Here is a 20967-nt window from a genome sequence, read left to right as displayed (position 1 = left end):
ATGGGATTGTCACTCTTCTTACCCACGCGCGACTCTGTCAAAGTCGGGCCCAAGCTACTTCAAGCTGGCCTGTCTCCCCTTGCCTCCCCGACTCCACTCATTAAGTCCTAATGTCGCGGCCGGTATTCACGTTGGACTGGGTCGCTGCAGGACGTTTACCCAACGTCTGGCCATGTTTTATCGGCGCACTCTTTATACATAGCAAAATGGGTCTATTTACTCCATTTTTACATTCATCAAAGACGCTGAATATCTTCACAAACGTCTTGCAGTCGGGTGTCGCACTCGTGTGCTGTCAACATTTTTACTCACTTGTGCATGTAATATTGCTGGCCACTGATTTTAAGCGCTTCATGTAAATAAACAGCAGCTAAATGGTATGTTGTGTCAGTAGATGTACTTTGGCGGCGCAAGCCGGCAACCGGCATCGCTTCTCGGCCTTTTGGCTAAGATCAAAGTGTAGTATCTGTTCTTATCAGCTTAATATCTGATACGTCTCCTAATGGAGACATCGATATTAAACTGATTTTTAGAATGGGATGAGGTGCCACGGGGCTTGCTCCGCCCTCATCACGGGTTGACCCGGTATTGCAGTACCTCCGGGAATGGCCCACCACTCATATTTCAATCAAAAATTAGAACTCTCAGCTTTGCCTACATCTTCACATTCGTCTTATTTTGCACTGCCGCTCCGTTTTTCGCCCTTAGTTCTCAATAGATACTCTATTTTATTACTTCTAAACCTTAGAAACATACCTGTTCACACGTGCAGCCCGTCCTTTAACCACACCAACCCCTAAAAGTTTGTAAAAGTAGCATTTTTCAACTTTCAGCTGCATACAGTCCCCCGTAACCAAGGCCGTCCCCCATTGACGCCGTACGCCGGAAATGACGTCTAGACAATCACGCCGTCACAACAACAGTCTGCTTCGTCACTACAAGACGTTTTCAACGTCGCATCCCCCTAAATAGATGTTTAAAGAACTACACACACGCCTGATGCGTCATTACACTTTGTGCAAGTGAGTTCATTTTCCAATATTCATTACAGTTCAGTCGGTTTTTTTTCGTCATCAGTGCAATTTTTCATACAATTCATTCATTTTTCGCTTTGCTGGACACCTTAAGTATCTTTACCTTTAGTTTATTTAATACATTGGGGCAATTTGGATGGGATTGTCACTCTTCTTACCCACGCGCGACTCTGTCAAAGTCGGGCCCAAGCTACTTCAAGCTGGCCTGTCTCCCCTTGCCTCCCCGACTCCACTCATTAAGTCCTAATGTCGCGGCCGGTATTCACGTTGGACTGGGTCGCTGCAGGACGTTTACCCAACGTCTGGCCATGTTTTATCGGCGCACTCTTTATACATAGCAAAATGGGTCTATTTACTCCATTTTTACATTCATCAAAGACGCTGAATATCTTCACAAACGTCTTGCAGTCGGGTGTCGCACTCGTGTGCTGTCAACATTTTTACTCACTTGTGCATGTAATATTGCTGGCCACTGATTTTAAGCGCTTCATGTAAATAAACAGCAGCTAAATGGTATGTTGTGTCAGTAGATGTACTTTGGCGGCGCAAGCCGGCAACCGGCATCGCTTCTCGGCCTTTTGGCTAAGATCAAAGTGTAGTATCTGTTCTTATCAGCTTAATATCTGATACGTCTCCTAATGGAGACATCGATATTAAACTGATTTTTAGAATGGGATGAGGTGCCACGGGGCTTGCTCCGCCCTCATCACGGGTTGACCCGGTATTGCAGTACCTCCGGGAATGGCCCACCACTCATATTTCAATCAAAAATTAGAACTCTCAGCTTTGCCTACATCTTCACATTCGTCTTATTTTGCACTGCCGCTCCGTTTTTCGCCCTTAGTTCTCAATAGATACTCTATTTTATTACTTCTAAACCTTAGAAACATACCTGTTCACACGTGCAGCCCGTCCTTTAACCACACCAACCCCTAAAAGTTTGTAAAAGTAGCATTTTTCAACTTTCAGCTGCATACAGTCCCCCGTAACCAAGGCCGTCCCCCATGACGCCGTACGCCGGAAATGACGTCTAGACAATCACGCCGTCACAACAACAGTCTGCTTCGTCACTACAAGACGTTTTCAACGTCGCATCCCCCTAAATAGATGTTTAAAGAACTACACACACGCCTGATGCGTCATTACACTTTGTGCAAGTGAGTTCATTTTCCAATATTCATTACAGTTCAGTCGGTTTTTTTTCGTCATCAGTGCAATTTTTCATACAATTCATTCATTTTTCGCTTTGCTGGACACCTTAAGTATCTTTACCTTTAGTTTATTTAATACATTGGGGCAATTTGGATGGGATTGTCACTCTTCTTACCCACGCGCGACTCTGTCAAAGTCGGGCCCAAGCTACTTCAAGCTGGCCTGTCTCCCCTTGCCTCCCCGACTCCACTCATTAAGTCCTAATGTCGCGGCCGGTATTCACGTTGGACTGGGTCGCTGCAGGACGTTTACCCAACGTCTGGCCATGTTTTATCGGCGCACTCTTTATACATAGCAAAATGGGTCTATTTACTCCATTTTTACATTCATCAAAGACGCTGAATATCTTCACAAACGTCTTGCAGTCGGGTGTCGCACTCGTGTGCTGTCAACATTTTTACTCACTTGTGCATGTAATATTGCTGGCCACTGATTTTAAGCGCTTCATGTAAATAAACAGCAGCTAAATGGTATGTTGTGTCAGTAGATGTACTTTGGCGGCGCAAGCCGGCAACCGGCATCGCTTCTCGGCCTTTTGGCTAAGATCAAAGTGTAGTATCTGTTCTTATCAGCTTAATATCTGATACGTCTCCTAATGGAGACATCGATATTAAACTGATTTTTAGAATGGGATGAGGTGCCACGGGGCTTGCTCCGCCCTCATCACGGGTTGACCCGGTATTGCAGTACCTCCGGGAATGGCCCACCACTCATATTTCAATCAAAAATTAGAACTCTCAGCTTTGCCTACATCTTCACATTCGTCTTATTTTGCACTGCCGCTCCGTTTTTCGCCCTTAGTTCTCAATAGATACTCTATTTTATTACTTCTAAACCTTAGAAACATACCTGTTCACACGTGCAGCCCGTCCTTTAACCACACCAACCCCTAAAAGTTTGTAAAAGTAGCATTTTTCAACTTTCAGCTGCATACAGTCCCCCGTAACCAAGGCCGTCCCCCATGACGCCGTACGCCGGAAATGACGTCTAGACAATCACGCCGTCACAACAACAGTCTGCTTCGTCACTACAAGACGTTTTCAACGTCGCATCCCCCTAAATAGATGTTTAAAGAACTACACACACGCCTGATGCGTCATTACACTTTGTGCAAGTGAGTTCATTTTCCAATATTCATTACAGTTCAGTCGGTTTTTTTTCGTCATCAGTGCAATTTTTCATACAATTCATTCATTTTTCGCTTTGCTGGACACCTTAAGTATCTTTACCTTTAGTTTATTTAATACATTGGGGCAATTTGGATGGGATTGTCACTCTTCTTACCCACGCGCGACTCTGTCAAAGTCGGGCCCAAGCTACTTCAAGCTGGCCTGTCTCCCCTTGCCTCCCCGACTCCACTCATTAAGTCCTAATGTCGCGGCCGGTATTCACGTTGGACTGGGTCGCTGCAGGACGTTTACCCAACGTCTGGCCATGTTTTATCGGCGCACTCTTTATACATAGCAAAATGGGTCTATTTACTCCATTTTTACATTCATCAAAGACGCTGAATATCTTCACAAACGTCTTGCAGTCGGGTGTCGCACTCGTGTGCTGTCAACATTTTTACTCACTTGTGCATGTAATATTGCTGGCCACTGATTTTAAGCGCTTCATGTAAATAAACAGCAGCTAAATGGTATGTTGTGTCAGTAGATGTACTTTGGCGGCGCAAGCCGGCAACCGGCATCGCTTCTCGGCCTTTTGGCTAAGATCAAAGTGTAGTATCTGTTCTTATCAGCTTAATATCTGATACGTCTCCTAATGGAGACATCGATATTAAACTGATTTTTAGAATGGGATGAGGTGCCACGGGGCTTGCTCCGCCCTCATCACGGGTTGACCCGGTATTGCAGTACCTCCGGGAATGGCCCACCACTCATATTTCAATCAAAAATTAGAACTCTCAGCTTTGCCTACATCTTCACATTCGTCTTATTTTGCACTGCCGCTCCGTTTTTCGCCCTTAGTTCTCAATAGATACTCTATTTTATTACTTCTAAACCTTAGAAACATACCTGTTCACACGTGCAGCCCGTCCTTTAACCACACCAACCCCTAAAAGTTTGTAAAAGTAGCATTTTTCAACTTTCAGCTGCATACAGTCCCCCGTAACCAAGGCCGTCCCCCATGACGCCGTACGCCGGAAATGACGTCTAGACAATCACGCCGTCACAACAACAGTCTGCTTCGTCACTACAAGACGTTTTCAACGTCGCATCCCCCTAAATAGATGTTTAAAGAACTACACACACGCCTGATGCGTCATTACACTTTGTGCAAGTGAGTTCATTTTCCAATATTCATTACAGTTCAGTCGGTTTTTTTTCGTCATCAGTGCAATTTTTCATACAATTCATTCATTTTTCGCTTTGCTGGACACCTTAAGTATCTTTACCTTTAGTTTATTTAATACATTGGGGCAATTTGGATGGGATTGTCACTCTTCTTACCCACGCGCGACTCTGTCAAAGTCGGGCCCAAGCTACTTCAAGCTGGCCTGTCTCCCCTTGCCTCCCCGACTCCACTCATTAAGTCCTAATGTCGCGGCCGGTATTCACGTTGGACTGGGTCGCTGCAGGACGTTTACCCAACGTCTGGCCATGTTTTATCGGCGCACTCTTTATACATAGCAAAATGGGTCTATTTACTCCATTTTTACATTCATCAAAGACGCTGAATATCTTCACAAACGTCTTGCAGTCGGGTGTCGCACTCGTGTGCTGTCAACATTTTTACTCACTTGTGCATGTAATATTGCTGGCCACTGATTTTAAGCGCTTCATGTAAATAAACAGCAGCTAAATGGTATGTTGTGTCAGTAGATGTACTTTGGCGGCGCAAGCCGGCAACCGGCATCGCTTCTCGGCCTTTTGGCTAAGATCAAAGTGTAGTATCTGTTCTTATCAGCTTAATATCTGATACGTCTCCTAATGGAGACATCGATATTAAACTGATTTTTAGAATGGGATGAGGTGCCACGGGGCTTGCTCCGCCCTCATCACGGGTTGACCCGGTATTGCAGTACCTCCGGGAATGGCCCACCACTCATATTTCAATCAAAAATTAGAACTCTCAGCTTTGCCTACATCTTCACATTCGTCTTATTTTGCACTGCCGCTCCGTTTTTCGCCCTTAGTTCTCAATAGATACTCTATTTTATTACTTCTAAACCTTAGAAACATACCTGTTCACACGTGCAGCCCGTCCTTTAACCACACCAACCCCTAAAAGTTTGTAAAAGTAGCATTTTTCAACTTTCAGCTGCATACAGTCCCCCGTAACCAAGGCCGTCCCCCATGACGCCGTACGCCGGAAATGACGTCTAGACAATCACGCCGTCACAACAACAGTCTGCTTCGTCACTACAAGACGTTTTCAACGTCGCATCCCCCTAAATAGATGTTTAAAGAACTACACACACGCCTGATGCGTCATTACACTTTGTGCAAGTGAGTTCATTTTCCAATATTCATTACAGTTCAGTCGGTTTTTTTTCGTCATCAGTGCAATTTTTCATACAATTCATTCATTTTTCGCTTTGCTGGACACCTTAAGTATCTTTACCTTTAGTTTATTTAATACATTGGGGCAATTTGGATGGGATTGTCACTCTTCTTACCCACGCGCGACTCTGTCAAAGTCGGGCCCAAGCTACTTCAAGCTGGCCTGTCTCCCCTTGCCTCCCCGACTCCACTCATTAAGTCCTAATGTCGCGGCCGGTATTCACGTTGGACTGGGTCGCTGCAGGACGTTTACCCAACGTCTGGCCATGTTTTATCGGCGCACTCTTTATACATAGCAAAATGGGTCTATTTACTCCATTTTTACATTCATCAAAGACGCTGAATATCTTCACAAACGTCTTGCAGTCGGGTGTCGCACTCGTGTGCTGTCAACATTTTTACTCACTTGTGCATGTAATATTGCTGGCCACTGATTTTAAGCGCTTCATGTAAATAAACAGCAGCTAAATGGTATGTTGTGTCAGTAGATGTACTTTGGCGGCGCAAGCCGGCAACCGGCATCGCTTCTCGGCCTTTTGGCTAAGATCAAAGTGTAGTATCTGTTCTTATCAGCTTAATATCTGATACGTCTCCTAATGGAGACATCGATATTAAACTGATTTTTAGAATGGGATGAGGTGCCACGGGGCTTGCTCCGCCCTCATCACGGGTTGACCCGGTATTGCAGTACCTCCGGGAATGGCCCACCACTCATATTTCAATCAAAAATTAGAACTCTCAGCTTTGCCTACATCTTCACATTCGTCTTATTTTGCACTGCCGCTCCGTTTTTCGCCCTTAGTTCTCAATAGATACTCTATTTTATTACTTCTAAACCTTAGAAACATACCTGTTCACACGTGCAGCCCGTCCTTTAACCACACCAACCCCTAAAAGTTTGTAAAAGTAGCATTTTTCAACTTTCAGCTGCATACAGTCCCCCGTAACCAAGGCCGTCCCCCATGACGCCGTACGCCGGAAATGACGTCTAGACAATCACGCCGTCACAACAACAGTCTGCTTCGTCACTACAAGACGTTTTCAACGTCGCATCCCCCTAAATAGATGTTTAAAGAACTACACACACGCCTGATGCGTCATTACACTTTGTGCAAGTGAGTTCATTTTCCAATATTCATTACAGTTCAGTCGGTTTTTTTTCGTCATCAGTGCAATTTTTCATACAATTCATTCATTTTTCGCTTTGCTGGACACCTTAAGTATCTTTACCTTTAGTTTATTTAATACATTGGGGCAATTTGGATGGGATTGTCACTCTTCTTACCCACGCGCGACTCTGTCAAAGTCGGGCCCAAGCTACTTCAAGCTGGCCTGTCTCCCCTTGCCTCCCCGACTCCACTCATTAAGTCCTAATGTCGCGGCCGGTATTCACGTTGGACTGGGTCGCTGCAGGACGTTTACCCAACGTCTGGCCATGTTTTATCGGCGCACTCTTTATACATAGCAAAATGGGTCTATTTACTCCATTTTTACATTCATCAAAGACGCTGAATATCTTCACAAACGTCTTGCAGTCGGGTGTCGCACTCGTGTGCTGTCAACATTTTTACTCACTTGTGCATGTAATATTGCTGGCCACTGATTTTAAGCGCTTCATGTAAATAAACAGCAGCTAAATGGTATGTTGTGTCAGTAGATGTACTTTGGCGGCGCAAGCCGGCAACCGGCATCGCTTCTCGGCCTTTTGGCTAAGATCAAAGTGTAGTATCTGTTCTTATCAGCTTAATATCTGATACGTCTCCTAATGGAGACATCGATATTAAACTGATTTTTAGAATGGGATGAGGTGCCACGGGGCTTGCTCCGCCCTCATCACGGGTTGACCCGGTATTGCAGTACCTCCGGGAATGGCCCACCACTCATATTTCAATCAAAAATTAGAACTCTCAGCTTTGCCTACATCTTCACATTCGTCTTATTTTGCACTGCCGCTCCGTTTTTCGCCCTTAGTTCTCAATAGATACTCTATTTTATTACTTCTAAACCTTAGAAACATACCTGTTCACACGTGCAGCCCGTCCTTTAACCACACCAACCCCTAAAAGTTTGTAAAAGTAGCATTTTTCAACTTTCAGCTGCATACAGTCCCCCGTAACCAAGGCCGTCCCCCATGACGCCGTACGCCGGAAATGACGTCTAGACAATCACGCCGTCACAACAACAGTCTGCTTCGTCACTACAAGACGTTTTCAACGTCGCATCCCCCTAAATAGATGTTTAAAGAACTACACACACGCCTGATGCGTCATTACACTTTGTGCAAGTGAGTTCATTTTCCAATATTCATTACAGTTCAGTCGGTTTTTTTTCGTCATCAGTGCAATTTTTCATACAATTCATTCATTTTTCGCTTTGCTGGACACCTTAAGTATCTTTACCTTTAGTTTATTTAATACATTGGGGCAATTTGGATGGGATTGTCACTCTTCTTACCCACGCGCGCACTCTGTCAAAGTCGGGCCCAAGCTACTTCAAGCTGGCCTGTCTCCCCTTGCCTCCCCGACTCCACTCATTAAGTCCTAATGTCGCGGCCGGTATTCACGTTGGACTGGGTCGCTGCAGGACGTTTACCCAACGTCTGGCCATGTTTTATCGGCGCACTCTTTATACATAGCAAAATGGGTCTATTTACTCCATTTTTACATTCATCAAAGACGCTGAATATCTTCACAAACGTCTTGCAGTCGGGTGTCGCACTCGTGTGCTGTCAACATTTTTACTCACTTGTGCATGTAATATTGCTGGCCACTGATTTTAAGCGCTTCATGTAAATAAACAGCAGCTAAATGGTATGTTGTGTCAGTAGATGTACTTTGGCGGCGCAAGCCGGCAACCGGCATCGCTTCTCGGCCTTTTGGCTAAGATCAAAGTGTAGTATCTGTTCTTATCAGCTTAATATCTGATACGTCTCCTAATGGAGACATCGATATTAAACTGATTTTTAGAATGGGATGAGGTGCCACGGGGCTTGCTCCGCCCTCATCACGGGTTGACCCGGTATTGCAGTACCTCCGGGAATGGCCCACCACTCATATTTCAATCAAAAATTAGAACTCTCAGCTTTGCCTACATCTTCACATTCGTCTTATTTTGCACTGCCGCTCCGTTTTTCGCCCTTAGTTCTCAATAGATACTCTATTTTATTACTTCTAAACCTTAGAAACATACCTGTTCACACGTGCAGCCCGTCCTTTAACCACACCAACCCCTAAAAGTTTGTAAAAGTAGCATTTTTCAACTTTCAGCTGCATACAGTCCCCCGTAACCAAGGCCGTCCCCCATGACGCCGTACGCCGGAAATGACGTCTAGACAATCACGCCGTCACAACAACAGTCTGCTTCGTCACTACAAGACGTTTTCAACGTCGCATCCCCCTAAATAGATGTTTAAAGAACTACACACACGCCTGATGCGTCATTACACTTTGTGCAAGTGAGTTCATTTTCCAATATTCATTACAGTTCAGTCGGTTTTTTTTTCGTCATCAGTGCAATTTTTCATACAATTCATTCATTTTTCGCTTTGCTGGACACCTTAAGTATCTTTACCTTTAGTTTATTTAATACATTGGGGCAATTTGGATGGGATTGTCACTCTTCTTACCCACGCGCGACTCTGTCAAAGTCGGGCCCAAGCTACTTCAAGCTGGCCTGTCTCCCCTTGCCTCCCCGACTCCACTCATTAAGTCCTAATGTCGCGGCCGGTATTCACGTTGGACTGGGTCGCTGCAGGACGTTTACCCAACGTCTGGCCATGTTTTATCGGCGCACTCTTTATACATAGCAAAATGGGTCTATTTACTCCATTTTTACATTCATCAAAGACGCTGAATATCTTCACAAACGTCTTGCAGTCGGGTGTCGCACTCGTGTGCTGTCAACATTTTTACTCACTTGTGCATGTAATATTGCTGGCCACTGATTTTAAGCGCTTCATGTAAATAAACAGCAGCTAAATGGTATGTTGTGTCAGTAGATGTACTTTGGCGGCGCAAGCCGGCAACCGGCATCGCTTCTCGGCCTTTTGGCTAAGATCAAAGTGTAGTATCTGTTCTTATCAGCTTAATATCTGATACGTCTCCTAATGGAGACATCGATATTAAACTGATTTTTAGAATGGGATGAGGTGCCACGGGGCTTGCTCCGCCCTCATCACGGGTTGACCCGGTATTGCAGTACCTCCGGGAATGGCCCACCACTCATATTTCAATCAAAAATTAGAACTCTCAGCTTTGCCTACATCTTCACATTCGTCTTATTTTGCACTGCCGCTCCGTTTTTCGCCCTTAGTTCTCAATAGATACTCTATTTTATTACTTCTAAACCTTAGAAACATACCTGTTCACACGTGCAGCCCGTCCTTTAACCACACCAACCCCTAAAAGTTTGTAAAAGTAGCATTTTTCAACTTTCAGCTGCATACAGTCCCCCGTAACCAAGGCCGTCCCCCATGACGCCGTACGCCGGAAATGACGTCTAGACAATCACGCCGTCACAACAACAGTCTGCTTCGTCACTACAAGACGTTTTCAACGTCGCATCCCCCTAAATAGATGTTTAAAGAACTACACACACGCCTGATGCGTCATTACACTTTGTGCAAGTGAGTTCATTTTCCAATATTCATTACAGTTCAGTCGGTTTTTTTTCGTCATCAGTGCAATTTTTCATACAATTCATTCATTTTTCGCTTTGCTGGACACCTTAAGTATCTTTACCTTTAGTTTATTTAATACATTGGGGCAATTTGGATGGGATTGTCACTCTTCTTACCCACGCGCGACTCTGTCAAAGTCGGGCCCAAGCTACTTCAAGCTGGCCTGTCTCCCCTTGCCTCCCCGACTCCACTCATTAAGTCCTAATGTCGCGGCCGGTATTCACGTTGGACTGGGTCGCTGCAGGACGTTTACCCAACGTCTGGCCATGTTTTATCGGCGCACTCTTTATACATAGCAAAATGGGTCTATTTACTCCATTTTTACATTCATCAAAGACGCTGAATATCTTCACAAACGTCTTGCAGTCGGGTGTCGCACTCGTGTGCTGTCAACATTTTTTACTCACTTGTGCATGTAATATTGCTGGCCACTGATTTTAAGCGCTTCATGTAAATAAACAGCAGCTAAATGGTATGTTGTGTCAGTAGATGTACTTTGGCGGCGCAAGCCGGCAACCGGCATCGCTTCTCGGCCTTTTGGCTAAGATCAAAGTGTAGTATCTGTTCTTATCAGCTTAATATCTGATACGTCTCCTAATGGAGACATCGATATTAAACTGATTTTTAGAATGGGATGAGGTGCCACGGGGCTTGCTCCGCCCTCATCACGGGTTGACCCGGTATTGCAGTACCTCCGGGAATGGCCCACCACTCATATTTCAATCAAAAATTAGAACTCTCAGCTTTGCCTACATCTTCACATTCGTCTTATTTTGCACTGCCGCTCCGTTTTTCGCCCTTAGTTCTCAATAGATACTCTATTTTATTACTTCTAAACCTTAGAAACATACCTGTTCACACGTGCAGCCCGTCCTTTAACCACACCAACCCCTAAAAGTTTGTAAAAGTAGCATTTTTCAACTTTCAGCTGCATACAGTCCCCCGTAACCAAGGCCGTCCCCCATGACGCCGTACGCCGGAAATGACGTCTAGACAATCACGCCGTCACAACAACAGTCTGCTTCGTCACTACAAGACGTTTTCAACGTCGCATCCCCCTAAATAGATGTTTAAAGAACTACACACACGCCTGATGCGTCATTACACTTTGTGCAAGTGAGTTCATTTTCCAATATTCATTACAGTTCAGTCGGTTTTTTTTCGTCATCAGTGCAATTTTTCATACAATTCATTCATTTTTCGCTTTGCTGGACACCTTAAGTATCTTTACCTTTAGTTTATTTAATACATTGGGGCAATTTGGATGGGATTGTCACTCTTCTTACCCACGCGCGACTCTGTCAAAGTCGGGCCCAAGCTACTTCAAGCTGGCCTGTCTCCCCTTGCCTCCCCGACTCCACTCATTAAGTCCTAATGTCGCGGCCGGTATTCACGTTGGACTGGGTCGCTGCAGGACGTTTACCCAACGTCTGGCCATGTTTTATCGGCGCACTCTTTATACATAGCAAAATGGGTCTATTTACTCCATTTTTACATTCATCAAAGACGCTGAATATCTTCACAAACGTCTTGCAGTCGGGTGTCGCACTCGTGTGCTGTCAACATTTTTACTCACTTGTGCATGTAATATTGCTGGCCACTGATTTTAAGCGCTTCATGTAAATAAACAGCAGCTAAATGGTATGTTGTGTCAGTAGATGTACTTTGGCGGCGCAAGCCGGCAACCGGCATCGCTTCTCGGCCTTTTGGCTAAGATCAAAGTGTAGTATCTGTTCTTATCAGCTTAATATCTGATACGTCTCCTAATGGAGACATCGATATTAAACTGATTTTTAGAATGGGATGAGGTGCCACGGGGCTTGCTCCGCCCTCATCACGGGTTGACCCGGTATTGCAGTACCTCCGGGAATGGCCCACCACTCATATTTCAATCAAAAATTAGAACTCTCAGCTTTGCCTACATCTTCACATTCGTCTTATTTTGCACTGCCGCTCCGTTTTTCGCCCTTAGTTCTCAATAGATACTCTATTTTATTACTTCTAAACCTTAGAAACATACCTGTTCACACGTGCAGCCCGTCCTTTAACCACACCAACCCCTAAAAGTTTGTAAAAGTAGCATTTTTCAACTTTCAGCTGCATACAGTCCCCCGTAACCAAGGCCGTCCCCCATGACGCCGTACGCCGGAAATGACGTCTAGACAATCACGCCGTCACAACAACAGTCTGCTTCGTCACTACAAGACGTTTTCAACGTCGCATCCCCCTAAATAGATGTTTAAAGAACTACACACACGCCTGATGCGTCATTACACTTTGTGCAAGTGAGTTCATTTTCCAATATTCATTACAGTTCAGTCGGTTTTTTTTCGTCATCAGTGCAATTTTTCATACAATTCATTCATTTTTCGCTTTGCTGGACACCTTAAGTATCTTTACCTTTAGTTTATTTAATACATTGGGGCAATTTGGATGGGATTGTCACTCTTCTTACCCACGCGCGACTCTGTCAAAGTCGGGCCCAAGCTACTTCAAGCTGGCCTGTCTCCCCTTGCCTCCCCGACTCCACTCATTAAGTCCTAATGTCGCGGCCGGTATTCACGTTGGACTGGGTCGCTGCAGGACGTTTACCCAACGTCTGGCCATGTTTTATCGGCGCACTCTTTATACATAGCAAAATGGGTCTATTTACTCCATTTTTACATTCATCAAAGACGCTGAATATCTTCACAAACGTCTTGCAGTCGGGTGTCGCACTCGTGTGCTGTCAACATTTTTACTCACTTGTGCATGTAATATTGCTGGCCACTGATTTTAAGCGCTTCATGTAAATAAACAGCAGCTAAATGGTATGTTGTGTCAGTAGATGTACTTTGGCGGCGCAAGCCGGCAACCGGCATCGCTTCTCGGCCTTTTGGCTAAGATCAAAGTGTAGTATCTGTTCTTATCAGCTTAATATCTGATACGTCTCCTAATGGAGACATCGATATTAAACTGATTTTTAGAATGGGATGAGGTGCCACGGGGCTTGCTCCGCCCTCATCACGGGTTGACCCGGTATTGCAGTACCTCCGGGAATGGCCCACCACTCATATTTCAATCAAAAATTAGAACTCTCAGCTTTGCCTACATCTTCACATTCGTCTTATTTTGCACTGCCGCTCCGTTTTCTCGCCCTTAGTTCTCAATAGATACTCTATTTTATTACTTCTAAACCTTAGAAACATACCTGTTCACACGTGCAGCCCGTCCTTTAACCACACCAACCCCTAAAAGTTTGTAAAAGTAGCATTTTTCAACTTTCAGCTGCATACAGTCCCCCGTAACCAAGGCCGTCCCCCATGACGCCGTACGCCGGAAATGACGTCTAGACAATCACGCCGTCACAACAACAGTCTGCTTCGTCACTACAAGACGTTTTCAACGTCGCATCCCCCTAAATAGATGTTTAAAGAACTACACACACGCCTGATGCGTCATTACACTTTGTGCAAGTGAGTTCATTTTCCAATATTCATTACAGTTCAGTCGGTTTTTTTTCGTCATCAGTGCAATTTTTCATACAATTCATTCATTTTTCGCTTTGCTGGACACCTTAAGTATCTTTACCTTTAGTTTATTTAATACATTGGGGCAATTTGGATGGGATTGTCACTCTTCTTACCCACGCGCGACTCTGTCAAAGTCGGGCCCAAGCTACTTCAAGCTGGCCTGTCTCCCCTTGCCTCCCCGACTCCACTCATTAAGTCCTAATGTCGCGGCCGGTATTCACGTTGGACTGGGTCGCTGCAGGACGTTTACCCAACGTCTGGCCATGTTTTATCGGCGCACTCTTTATACATAGCAAAATGGGTCTATTTACTCCATTTTTACATTCATCAAAGACGCTGAATATCTTCACAAACGTCTTGCAGTCGGGTGTCGCACTCGTGTGCTGTCAACATTTTTACTCACTTGTGCATGTAATATTGCTGGCCACTGATTTTAAGCGCTTCATGTAAATAAACAGCAGCTAAATGGTATGTTGTGTCAGTAGATGTACTTTGGCGGCGCAAGCCGGCAACCGGCATCGCTTCTCGGCCTTTTGGCTAAGATCAAAGTGTAGTATCTGTTCTTATCAGCTTAATATCTGATACGTCTCCTAATGGAGACATCGATATTAAACTGATTTTTAGAATGGGATGAGGTGCCACGGGGCTTGCTCCGCCCTCATCACGGGTTGACCCGGTATTGCAGTACCTCCGGGAATGGCCCACCACTCATATTTCAATCAAAAATTAGAACTCTCAGCTTTGCCTACATCTTCACATTCGTCTTATTTTGCACTGCCGCTCCGTTTTTCGCCCTTAGTTCTCAATAGATACTCTATTTTATTACTTCTAAACCTTAGAAACATACCTGTTCACACGTGCAGCCCGTCCTTTAACCACACCAACCCCTAAAAGTTTGTAAAAGTAGCATTTTTCAACTTTCAGCTGCATACAGTCCCCCGTAACCAAGGCCGTCCCCCATGACGCCGTACGCCGGAAATGACGTCTAGACAATCACGCCGTCACAACAACAGTCTGCTTCGTCACTACAAGACGTTTTCAACGTCGCATCCCCCTAAATAGATGTTTAAAGAACTACACACACGCCTGATGCGTCATTACACTTTGTGCAAGTGAGTTCATTTTCCAATATTCATTACAGTTCAGTCGGTTTTTTTTCGTCATCAGTGCAATTTTTCATACAATTCATTCATTTTTCGCTTTGCTGGACACCTTAAGTATCTTTACCTTTAGTTTATTTAATACATTGGGGCAATTTGGATGGGATTGTCACTCTTCTTACCCACGCGCGACTCTGTCAAAGTCGGGCCCAAGCTACTTCAAGCTGGCCTGTCTCCCCTTGCCTCCCCGACTCCACTCATTAAGTCCTAATGTCGCGGCCGGTATTCACGTTGGACTGGGTCGCTGCAGGACGTTTACCCAACGTCTGGCCATGTTTTATCGGCGCACTCTTTATACATAGCAAAATGGGTCTATTTACTCCATTTTTACATTCATCAAAGACGCTGAATATCTTCACAAACGTCTTGCAGTCGGGTGTCGCACTCGTGTGCTGTCAACATTTTTACTCACTTGTGCATGTAATATTGCTGGCCACTGATTTTAAGCGCTTCATGTAAATAAACAGCAGCTAAATGGTATGTTGTGTCAGTAGATGTACTTTGGCGGCGCAAGCCGGCAACCGGCATCGCTTCTCGGCCTTTTGGCTAAGATCAAAGTGTAGTATCTGTTCTTATCAGCTTAATATCTGATACGTCTCCTAATGGAGACATCGATATTAAACTGATTTTTAGAATGGGATGAGGTGCCACGGGGCTTGCTCCGCCCTCATCACGGGTTGACCCGGTATTGCAGTACCTCCGGGAATGGCCCACCACTCATATTTCAATCAAAAATTAGAACTCTCAGCTTTGCCTACATCTTCACATTCGTCTTATTTTGCACTGCCGCTCCGTTTTTCGCCCTTAGTTCTCAATAGATACTCTATTTTATTACTTCTAAACCTTAGAAACATACCTGTTCACACGTGCAGCCCGTCCTTTAACCACACCAACCCCTAAAAGTTTGTAAAAGTAGCATTTTTCAACTTTCAGCTGCATACAGTCCCCCGTAACCAAGGCCGTCCCCCCATGACGCCGTACGCCGGAAATGACGTCTAGACAATCACGCCGTCACAACAACAGTCTGCTTCGTCACTACAAGACGTTTTCAACGTCGCATCCCCCTAAATAGATGTTTAAAGAACTACACACACGCCTGATGCGTCATTACACTTTGTGCAAGTGAGTTCATTTTCCAATATTCATTACAGTTCAGTCGGTTTTTTTTCGTCATCAGTGCAATTTTTCATACAATTCATTCATTTTTCGCTTTGCTGGACACCTTAAGTATCTTTACCTTTAGTTTATTTAATACATTGGGGCAATTTGGATGGGATTGTCACTCTTCTTACCCACGCGCGACTCTGTCAAAGTCGGGCCCAAGCTACTTCAAGCTGGCCTGTCTCCCCTTGCCTCCCCGACTCCACTCATTAAGTCCTAATGTCGCGGCCGGTATTCACGTTGGACTGGGTCGCTGCAGGACGTTTACCCAACGTCTGGCCATGTTTTATCGGCGCACTCTTTATACATAGCAAAATGGGTCTATTTACTCCATTTTTACATTCATCAAAGACGCTGAATATCTTCACAAACGTCTTGCAGTCGGGTGTCGCACTCGTGTGCTGTCAACATTTTTACTCACTTGTGCATGTAATATTGCTGGCCACTGATTTTAAGCGCTTCATGTAAATAAACAGCAGCTAAATGGTATGTTGTGTCAGTAGATGTACTTTGGCGGCGCAAGCCGGCAACCGGCATCGCTTCTCGGCCTTTTGGCTAAGATCAAAGTGTAGTATCTGTTCTTATCAGCTTAATATCTGATACGTCTCCTAATGGAGACATCGATATTAAACTGATTTTTAGAATGGGATGAGGTGCCACGGGGCTTGCTCCGCCCTCATCACGGGTTGACCCGGTATTGCAGTACCTCCGGGAATGGCCCACCACTCATATTTCAATCAAAAATTAGAACTCTCAGCTTTGCCTACATCTTCACATTCGTCTTATTTTGCACTGCCGCTCCGTTTTTCGCCCTTAGTTCTCAATAGATACTCTATTTTATTACTTCTAAACCTTAGAAACATACCTGTTCACACGTGCAGCCCGTCCTTTAACCACACCAACCCCTAAAAGTTTGTAAAAGTAGCATTTTTCAACTTTCAGCTGCATACAGTCCCCCGTAACCAAGGCCGTCCCCCATGACGCCGTACGCCGGAAATGACGTCTAGACAATCACGCCGTCACAACAACAGTCTGCTTCGTCACTACAAGACGTTTTCAACGTCGCATCCCCCTAAATAGATGTTTAAAGAACTACACACACGCCTGATGCGTCATTACACTTTGTGCAAGTGAGTTCATTTTCCAATATTCATTACAGTTCAGTCGGTTTTTTTTCGTCATCAGTGCAATTTTTCATACAATTCATTCATTTTTCGCTTTGCTGGACACCTTAAGTATCTTTACCTTTAGTTTATTTAATACATTGGGGCAATTTGGATGGGATTGTCACTCTTCTTACCCACGCGCGACTCTGTCAAAGTCGGGCCCAAGCTACTTCAAGCTGGCCTGTCTCCCCTTGCCTCCCCGACTCCACTCATTAAGTCCTAATGTCGCGGCCGGTATTCACGTTGGACTGGGTCGCTGCAGGACGTTTACCCAACGTCTGGCCATGTTTTATCGGCGCACTCTTTATACATAGCAAAATGGGTCTATTTACTCCATTTTTACATTCATCAAAGACGCTGAATATCTTCACAAACGTCTTGCAGTCGGGTGTCGCACTCGTGTGCTGTCAACATTTTTACTCACTTGTGCATGTAATATTGCTGGCCACTGATTTTAAGCGCTTCATGTAAATAAACAGCAGCTAAATGGTAATGTTGTGTCAGTAGATGTACTTTGGCGGCGCAAGCCGGCAACCGGCATCGCTTCTCGGCCTTTTGGCTAAGATCAAAGTGTAGTATCTGTTCTTATCAGCTTAATATCTGATACGTCTCCTAATGGAGACATCGATATTAAACTGATTTTTAGAATGGGATGAGGTGCCACGGGGCTTGCTCCGCCCTCATCACGGGTTGACCCGGTATTGCAGTACCTCCGGGAATGGCCCACCACTCATATTTCAATCAAAAATTAGAACTCTCAGCTTTGCCTACATCTTCACATTCGTCTTATTTTGCACTGCCGCTCCGTTTTTCGCCCTTAGTTCTCAATAGATACTCTATTTTATTACTTCTAAACCTTTAGAAACATACCTGTTCACACGTGCAGCCCGTCCTTTAACCACACCAACCCCTAAAAGTTTGTAAAAGTAGCATTTTTCAACTTTCAGCTGCATACAGTCCCCCGTAACCAAGGCCGTCCCCCATGACGCCGTACGCCGGAAATGACGTCTAGACAATCACGCCGTCACAACAACAGTCTGCTTCGTCACTACAAGACGTTTTCAACGTCGCATCCCCCTAAATAGATGTTTAAAGAACTACACACACGCCTGATGCGTCATTACACTTTGTGCAAGTGAGTTCATTTTCCAATATTCATTACAGTTCAGTCGGTTTTTTTTTCGTCATCAGTGCAATTTTTCATACAATTCATTCATTTTTCGCTTTGCTGGACACCTTAAGTATCTTTACCTTTAGTTTATTTAATACATTGGGGCAATTTGGATGGGATTGTCACTCTTCTTACCCACGCGCGACTCTGTCAAAGTCGGGCCCAAGCTACTTCAAGCTGGCCTGTCTCCCCTTGCCTCCCCGACTCCACTCATTAAGTCCTAATGTCGCGGCCGGTATTCACGTTGGACTGGGTCGCTGCAGGACGTTTACCCAACGTCTGGCCATGTTTTATCGGCGCACTCTTTATACATAGCAAAATGGGTCTATTTACTCCATTTTTACATTCATCAAAGACGCTGAATATCTTCACAAACGTCTTGCAGTCGGGTGTCGCACTCGTGTGCTGTCAACATTTTTACTCACTTGTGCATGTAATATTGCTGGCCACTGATTTTAAGCGCTTCATGTAAATAAACAGCAGCTAAATGGTATGTTGTGTCAGTAGATGTACTTTGGCGGCGCAAGCCGGCAACCGGCATCGCTTCTCGGCCTTTTGGCTAAGATCAAAGTGTAGTATCTGTTCTTATCAGCTTAATATCTGATACGTCTCCTAATGGAGACATCGATATTAAACTGATTTTTAGAATGGGATGAGGTGCCACGGGGCTTGCTCCGCCCTCATCACGGGTTGACCCGGTATTGCAGTACCTCCGGGAATGGCCCACCACTCATATTTCAATCAAAAATTAGAACTCTCAGCTTTGCCTACATCTTCACATTCGTCTTATTTTGCACTGCCGCTCCGTTTTTCGCCCTTAGTTCTCAATAGATACTCTATTTTATTACTTCTAAACCTTAGAAACATACCTGTTCACACGTGCAGCCCGTCCTTTAACCACACCAACCCTAAAAGTTTGTAAAAGTAGCATTTTTCAACTTTCAGCTGCATACAGTCCCCCCGTAACCAAGGCCGTCCCCCATGACGCCGTACGCCGGAAATGACGTCTAGACAATCACGCCGTCACAACAACAGTCTGCTTCGTCACTACAAGACGTTTTCAACGTCGCATCCCCCTAAATAGATGTTTAAAGAACTACACACACGCCTGATGCGTCATTACACTTTGTGCAAGTGAGTTCATTTTCCAATATTCATTACAGTTCAGTCGGTTTTTTTTCGTCATCAGTGCAATTTTTCATACAATTCATTCATTTTTCGCTTTGCTGGACACCTTAAGTATCTTTACCTTTAGTTTATTTAATACATTGGGGCAATTTGGATGGGATTGTCACTCTTCTTACCCACGCGCGACTCTGTCAAAGTCGGGCCCAAGCTACTTCAAGCTGGCCTGTCTCCCCTTGCCTCCCCGACTCCACTCATTAAGTCCTAATGTCGCGGCCGGTATTCACGTTGGACTGGGTCGCTGCAGGACGTTTACCCAACGTCTGGCCATGTTTTATCGGCGCACTCTTTATACATAGCAAAATGGGTCTATTTACTCCATTTTTACATTCATCAAAGACGCTGAATATCTTCACAAACGTCTTGCAGTCGGGTGTCGCACTCGTGTGCTGTCAACATTTTTACTCACTTGTGCATGTAATATTGCTGGCCACTGATTTTAAGCGCTTCATGTAAATAAACAGCAGCTAAATGGTATGTTGTGTCAGTAGATGTACTTTGGCGGCGCAAGCCGGCAACCGGCATCGCTTCTCGGCCTTTTGGCTAAGATCAAAGTGTAGTATCTGTTCTTATCAGCTTAATATCTGATACGTCTCCTAATGGAGACATCGATATTAAACTGATTTTTAGAATGGGATGAGGTGCCACGGGGCTTGCTCCGCCCTCATCACGGGTTGACCCGGTATTGCAGTACCTCCGGGAATGGCCCACCACTCATATTTCAATCAAAAATTAGAACTCTCAGCTTTGCCTACATCTTCACATTCGTCTTATTTTGCACTGCCGCTCCGTTTTTCGCCCTTAGTTCTCAATAGATACTCTATTTTATTACTTCTAAACCTTAGAAACATACCTGTTCACACGTGCAGCCCGTCCTTTAACCACACCAACCCCTAAAAGTTTGTAAAAGTAGCATTTTTCAACTTTCAGCTGCATACAGTCCCCCGTAACCAAGGCCGTCCCCCATGACGCCGTACGCCGGAAATGACGTCTAGACAATCACGCCGTCACAACAACAGTCTGCTTCGTCACTACAAGACGTTTTCAACGTCGCATCCCCCTAAATAGATGTTTAAAGAACTACACACACGCCTGATGCGTCATTACACTTTGTGCAAGTGAGTTCATTTTCCAATATTCATTACAGTTCAGTCGGTTTTTTTTCGTCATCAGTGCAATTTT

General features: G+C 44.8%; 18 non-coding genes across 18 annotated transcripts; all 18 read left to right on the top strand.

The window, feature by feature from the left end:
• The first annotated feature begins 426 nt into the window (after positions 1-426).
• Positions 427-619, top strand: LOC125384105. Its single transcript, XR_007222931.1, has one exon. It is a non-coding gene; the product is annotated as a U2 spliceosomal RNA (small nuclear RNA).
• Positions 620-1596: 977 nt separating this feature from the next.
• LOC125384104 lies at positions 1597-1789 on the top strand. The gene has a single exon (XR_007222930.1). It is a non-coding gene; the product is annotated as a U2 spliceosomal RNA (small nuclear RNA).
• A 976-nt stretch (positions 1790-2765) lies between these two features.
• On the top strand, positions 2766-2958 carry LOC125384103. Its single transcript, XR_007222929.1, has one exon. It is a non-coding gene; the product is annotated as a U2 spliceosomal RNA (small nuclear RNA).
• Positions 2959-3934: 976 nt separating this feature from the next.
• LOC125384102 lies at positions 3935-4127 on the top strand. The gene has a single exon (XR_007222928.1). It is a non-coding gene; the product is annotated as a U2 spliceosomal RNA (small nuclear RNA).
• Positions 4128-5103: 976 nt separating this feature from the next.
• On the top strand, positions 5104-5296 carry LOC125384101. The gene has a single exon (XR_007222927.1). It is a non-coding gene; the product is annotated as a U2 spliceosomal RNA (small nuclear RNA).
• A 976-nt stretch (positions 5297-6272) lies between these two features.
• On the top strand, positions 6273-6465 carry LOC125384100. The gene has a single exon (XR_007222926.1). It is a non-coding gene; the product is annotated as a U2 spliceosomal RNA (small nuclear RNA).
• A 976-nt stretch (positions 6466-7441) lies between these two features.
• LOC125384099 lies at positions 7442-7634 on the top strand. Its single transcript, XR_007222925.1, has one exon. It is a non-coding gene; the product is annotated as a U2 spliceosomal RNA (small nuclear RNA).
• A 977-nt stretch (positions 7635-8611) lies between these two features.
• LOC125384098 lies at positions 8612-8804 on the top strand. The gene has a single exon (XR_007222924.1). It is a non-coding gene; the product is annotated as a U2 spliceosomal RNA (small nuclear RNA).
• A 977-nt stretch (positions 8805-9781) lies between these two features.
• Positions 9782-9974, top strand: LOC125384097. The gene has a single exon (XR_007222923.1). It is a non-coding gene; the product is annotated as a U2 spliceosomal RNA (small nuclear RNA).
• Positions 9975-10951: 977 nt separating this feature from the next.
• On the top strand, positions 10952-11144 carry LOC125384096. The gene has a single exon (XR_007222922.1). It is a non-coding gene; the product is annotated as a U2 spliceosomal RNA (small nuclear RNA).
• Positions 11145-12120: 976 nt separating this feature from the next.
• Positions 12121-12313, top strand: LOC125384094. Its single transcript, XR_007222920.1, has one exon. It is a non-coding gene; the product is annotated as a U2 spliceosomal RNA (small nuclear RNA).
• Positions 12314-13289: 976 nt separating this feature from the next.
• Positions 13290-13482, top strand: LOC125384093. Its single transcript, XR_007222919.1, has one exon. It is a non-coding gene; the product is annotated as a U2 spliceosomal RNA (small nuclear RNA).
• Positions 13483-14459: 977 nt separating this feature from the next.
• On the top strand, positions 14460-14652 carry LOC125384092. The gene has a single exon (XR_007222918.1). It is a non-coding gene; the product is annotated as a U2 spliceosomal RNA (small nuclear RNA).
• A 976-nt stretch (positions 14653-15628) lies between these two features.
• On the top strand, positions 15629-15821 carry LOC125384091. Its single transcript, XR_007222917.1, has one exon. It is a non-coding gene; the product is annotated as a U2 spliceosomal RNA (small nuclear RNA).
• A 977-nt stretch (positions 15822-16798) lies between these two features.
• On the top strand, positions 16799-16991 carry LOC125384090. The gene has a single exon (XR_007222916.1). It is a non-coding gene; the product is annotated as a U2 spliceosomal RNA (small nuclear RNA).
• A 977-nt stretch (positions 16992-17968) lies between these two features.
• Positions 17969-18161, top strand: LOC125384089. The gene has a single exon (XR_007222915.1). It is a non-coding gene; the product is annotated as a U2 spliceosomal RNA (small nuclear RNA).
• Positions 18162-19139: 978 nt separating this feature from the next.
• Positions 19140-19332, top strand: LOC125384088. Its single transcript, XR_007222914.1, has one exon. It is a non-coding gene; the product is annotated as a U2 spliceosomal RNA (small nuclear RNA).
• Positions 19333-20308: 976 nt separating this feature from the next.
• On the top strand, positions 20309-20501 carry LOC125384087. The gene has a single exon (XR_007222913.1). It is a non-coding gene; the product is annotated as a U2 spliceosomal RNA (small nuclear RNA).
• Positions 20502-20967: the final 466 nt, after the last annotated feature.

The sequence above is a fragment of the Haliotis rufescens genome, unplaced genomic scaffold, assembly GCF_023055435.1.
Source record: "Haliotis rufescens isolate VD_foot unplaced genomic scaffold, xgHalRufe1.0.p SCAF_261, whole genome shotgun sequence".
Lineage (NCBI taxonomy): Eukaryota > Metazoa > Mollusca > Gastropoda > Lepetellida > Haliotidae > Haliotis > Haliotis rufescens.
This window is presented reverse-complemented; position numbering and strand designations above follow the sequence as displayed.